Raw genomic sequence first — 5,088 nt, forward strand, 5'->3', positions numbered from 1 at the left:
ACATAAAACGATAGCACTGTGCTGCTTCATCCTCCGTACACTACAGACCTGGCCCCTGCGGACTTCTTTTTATTTCCACAGTTGGAAACCCCGTTGAAAGGACGATTTGCAACGATAGACGAGATAATAGAAAATTCGTAGACGGCGCCTCACGCAATCCAGCAGGAGGCGTACCAAGACTGCTTCCGGAAGTGAAAACGGCGTTGGGAGCGGTGTATCAATCGTGGAGGAGGTTATTTCGAAGGACAGCATGCACAAGAAGTAAAAGGTAAGCGTAGAAAAATTTGTTGACAAAGTTCCGGAATTTTTTGAACAACTCTCGTATACAAATGCTACAAATCTTACAACCTCCTGACTACTGATAACAGCTGTTAAATAATTTTGGACATCTTTCACATCCTCATCATCTGCTGTTAGATACGTATTGCAATAATTACATTTTTTCTTAATGATTCGATATGAGCTGTAGCCACTTATGTAATGAAGTACAGGCCTCAAATCGTCATTTAAGTCCTTTATGTCAGCATCATCTACTACTAAATTTAACTCTTCTTTAAATGCCGCTTGTGAAAGGTAATTTATATCTGATTTATGAGACAAAATATAATCCTTGGAAATAACATCATTGATTTTTGTGATTTTAATATTAATGACACATAGTTTTGTATTCTGAATTTATTTACCATCTCAAAAATACGTCTGATTGAGGCATGCTAAATGCCACCACTCAACTGACGGTACTTCCCAAATCTGCTTTCGAGCTCATCAGTTTGAACCTTACCTGGTAGTAAGTACTATCTCCCTTTCTCATCGATACAGTATCCAGCCAGATTCACCGAGGCAAGAAAGCTACGTCTAAGAGCTAAGTGAGTTTGTCTGCTAAGACCAGTTATAGGCCTACCGTCAGAATTTACCATTATTAACCAATTTGCAAACTGATGGAGGAACTCTTGTATGTGTTTAGAATTCCTGGTTACTGGATCTTGAACCCGTTTAATAACCTATGGCCTTTCCTTTTAACGAAATTCAAACATTAACTGCAGTCAGAATGAGATTTTCACTCTGCAGCAGAGTGTGCGCTGATATGAAACTTCCTGGCAAATTAAAACTGTTGCCGGCCCGAGACTCTAATTCGGGACCATTGTCTGTCGCGGGCAAGTGCTCTACCAACTGAGCTACCCAAGCACATCTCACGCCCCGTCCTCACACCTTTACTTCTGCCAGTACCTTGCCTCCTACCATCCAAACTTTACAGAAGCTCTCCTCTGAACCTTGCAGAACTAGCACTCCTGAAAGAAAGGATATTGCGGAGACATGGCTTAGCCACAGCCTGCGGGATGTTTTCAGAATGAGATTTTCACTCTGCAGCGGAGTGTGCGCTGATATGAAATTTCCTGGCAGATTAAAAGTGTGTGCCGGACCGAGACTCGAACTCGGGACCTTTGCCTGTCGCGGGCAAGTGGTCTACCCACTGAGCTACCCAAGCACGACTCACGCCCCTTCCTCACACCTTTACTTCTGCCAGTACCTCGCCTCCTACATTCCAAACTTTACAGAAGCTCTCCTGCGAACCTTGCAGAACTAGCACTCCTCAAAGAAAGGATATGGCGGAGACGTGTCTTAGTCACAGCCTGCGGGAGCTTCTGTAAATTTTGAAGGTAGGAGGCGAGGTACTGGCAGAAGTAAAGCTGTGAGGACGGGGCGTGAGTCGTGCTTGGGTAGCTCAGTTGGTAGGACACTTGACTGCGAAAGGCAAAGGTCCCGAGTTTGAGTCTCGGTCCGGCACACAGTTTTAATCTGCCAGGAAGTTTCATTAACTGCAGTCCACCGCTTGCAGGTTATCTGAATGAAATTTTCAGTATCATTCCAGTATTCAATATGGTTTCTAGAACGTAATTCTTTGACAGAAATAGCTGTTATACGATCAAAAATATGAAGAGCAAGTTTTACATTCTGCCTTTCTATGGCTGATGGATATAGTGATTTAAGACACAGTTTGTTGGGAGATTTAATAAATTTACGTTTTCAAGCGAATGAGGAGATTTGAAACTACTGAAAGATGCGAAACCACCATTAGCATCATTGCCAAAATCTGGAAACTTTATAATCTCTTTTTTCGGTCATAGGCAATTGTTACGTATACATTTCAGTACGTGCATATGCTATCAAACAGAAAATATAAAGGCATCCAGCAGCTGGAGAAGGGTGTAGGTATTTAATTTTAAGTTCACATGGATCGCTGAAGTATGATAGCTTTCTTATTAATGGCATTATCAGCAGACACAATACCAACGACTGCAAACCCTATGCTCTTAAGTTCAATACAATATCTTTAAGGAATGTGAAAGAGCAGGGGCTTGCATGACTTTCATGGACAAAATATGAGCTACGTCAGTGTACTGTGTGTACAAACTACGCACCACAACTACATAGGGTGTAGATGCATATGCCCCATCATTATAGGCCTAACCCACAACATTCTCCCCCTCTCCAATTCATTTGTGACTTTAAATGGATTTAGTCCATGAAAAGGAGAACTGCTCAGTCTTGTTCAGTTAAAAATAACACTTTCTTAGCTATGTATCCCAGAAAATGTGCAGAAACTTGTTCAAGAACATGGTTACTAGAAAATCCGCCACCGATTGCAGTCAGAGTAACAGGGCTAGGCGTCATTATTATTTCACTCTTTCTTAAAAACTCATAACGGTGAAAAAGAAATGGAATGAACTAATGACCATTCAACTAATATATCCCATGAATATCTCGTCCTATTGTTTTTATGTTTTAGCAATGAAACATGTTCTTTCAAAAACGTGTTAATTTCTTGCTTATCTGGCAACTTTTCATATAAATTATTCAGAACAGTTACTATAAAATCGATACTCTCAGTAGTATTCTGATCTTCTCTCTTCCCAAATTTTAAGTTCACAATACTGTGCATATTGGTTTACTGTGTCGAATTACTTACAGTTACTGGAGACTTGAAGTTCTCTATTTGACCAATCTGCAGACCATTTACGTGAACAGTGAGGCTTAAGTTTGCTGTAACTGACATGACACAGAACTTTGAGAAATGGCACGTCATTAATTAAAAGTAAATATACACTATTCATTTTTTAAACACGGACCCACTCACTCAAATCACAAGTATTAATTTCATCATACAGGTCGTTAAGAGAAGAGAATTATATTGAATTCATATGTTCTTCATGACTAGTCAAACTTTCCTTTAGAGCAGAATTGATGTAAGCGTTTTCAAAACGTTGTCTTCGTTCCTCAGGAGGTTCTCTAGAGCGATGGTACTGCACCTATAACAAATATATTAATTGCCATTCTCTTACCGTATAAGTCATAAGAGCAACAGATTCATTCAATAATTATATATCCTTACACAAACTCAGTAAACACCCAACTAACCTTTCCTTGGACGGTCAAGAGATGCTGTAATTAATTTTCCAGTCTTAGCATCGTGTGCTGATGTACTCTTTCTACATCCTATATATGAAAGCGCCGGTCACGAACCTGATAAAAATAACGGATTAGGTTACATTAGTGTGACAAAACAGTTTCGGTACATGGATTATCTTTATAAATTACAGTTAACACCCAGAATAAGTAAAAAAAAAATGGTAAAATGTTACCTGGGAGGAAATAACATGGGTATGCCGCTGGTAATATATAGTCAGCAACGAACGAATATTTGAAAAGGTGAACTCTGAATCCTTAGATAAGGGGGCCAATTTACACAGTAGCCGATAAATCTCAGGTTTTGACCCGTGACAAAAACTAAGTTTCATGAGGCTGGCGTCAGTTACCTTGAATGCGTGGAAATGCTTTCAGTAATCTTGATTCGTAGGTTTCCCAACCCTTTAAAGCCTCTTCAGAGTTAGGAAAAGCCGGCACTTGCTGTATTACTTGCGTCTGCAGTATGCTTTGAAGAAGTGGTTGGAGAGTGTTCAGTAACAGCTTCTGGTTTTCGTCCTGCTGATGAATAAGTTGCTTGAGTGGAGCTTCGAATGTAGATGGCTCATCGCCATTTTTATTATGTTATAACTAGGGATAACACAATAAATATATCACCGTTTTCTGTTTATTGACACAAAACTGATAAAAATAATTCTGTTGCCAAGCATCAAGTTGTAGATGAACAGTTTACGAAAACCAGAATGAGATTTTCACTCTGCAGCGGAGTGTGCGCTGATATGAAACTTCCTGGCAGATTAAAACTGTGTGCCCGACCGAGACTCGAACTCGGGACCTTTGCCTTTCGCGGGCAAATGCTCTACCAACTGAGCTACCGAAGCACGACTCACGCCCGGTACTCACAGCTTTACTTCTGCCAGTATCCGTCTCCTACCTTCCAAACTTTACAGAAGCTCTTCTGGCAAACATGCAGAACTAGCACTCCTGAAAGAAAGGATACTGTGGAGACATGGCTTAGCCACAGCCTGGGGGATGTTTCCAGAATGAGATTTTCACTCTGCAGCGGAGTGTGCGCTGATATGAAACTTCCTGGCAGATTAAAACTGTGTGCCCGACCGAGACTCGAACTCGGGACCTTTGCCTTTCGCGGGCAAATGGCTTAGCCACAGGCTGTGGCTAAGCCATGTCTCCACAGTATCCTTTCTTTCAGGAGTGCTAGTTCTGCATGTTTGCCAGAAGAGCTTCTGTAAAGTTTGGAAGGTAGGAGACGGATACTGGCAGAAGTAAAGCTGTGAGTACCGGGCGTGAGTCGTGCTTCGGTAGCTCAGTTGGTAGAGCATTTGCTCGCGAAAGGCAAAGGTCCCGAGTTCGAGTCTCGGTCGGGCACACAGTTTTAATCTGCCAGGAAGTTTCAGTTTACGAAAAATTTATAACTGGTGGTGGTTATACGAATGTCCAGGAAGTGGAAGTGAATTGCAGAATTCCGGCGGAAATCTCAAGTCTGTTGGCCTACTAAGCTCAGTGAACGTTGAAGTCCAAATTCCAGTGTAGCATTCGGATTCCAAGTCCAGAGCGCAGCCGAATCAACATCAAACAGCAGGCCCACCGCAGCGTAACAGTTCCGAGTTGTGGAGTAGAAACATAGCACGATGCGAACTGTCTGGA

The 5,088-nt window shown here is 41.6% G+C and overlaps 1 non-coding gene across 1 annotated transcript; it reads right to left on the reverse strand.

The window, feature by feature from the left end:
• Positions 1 to 4,230: 4,230 nt before the first annotated feature.
• Trnas-cga (transfer RNA serine (anticodon CGA)) lies at positions 4,231 to 4,305 on the reverse strand. Its single transcript has one exon. It is a non-coding gene; the product is annotated as a tRNA-Ser (tRNA).
• Between the last annotated feature and the right edge of the window lie 783 nt (positions 4,306 to 5,088).

Source organism: Schistocerca gregaria, chromosome X (assembly GCF_023897955.1).
Source record: "Schistocerca gregaria isolate iqSchGreg1 chromosome X, iqSchGreg1.2, whole genome shotgun sequence".
NCBI lineage: Eukaryota > Metazoa > Arthropoda > Insecta > Orthoptera > Acrididae > Schistocerca > Schistocerca gregaria.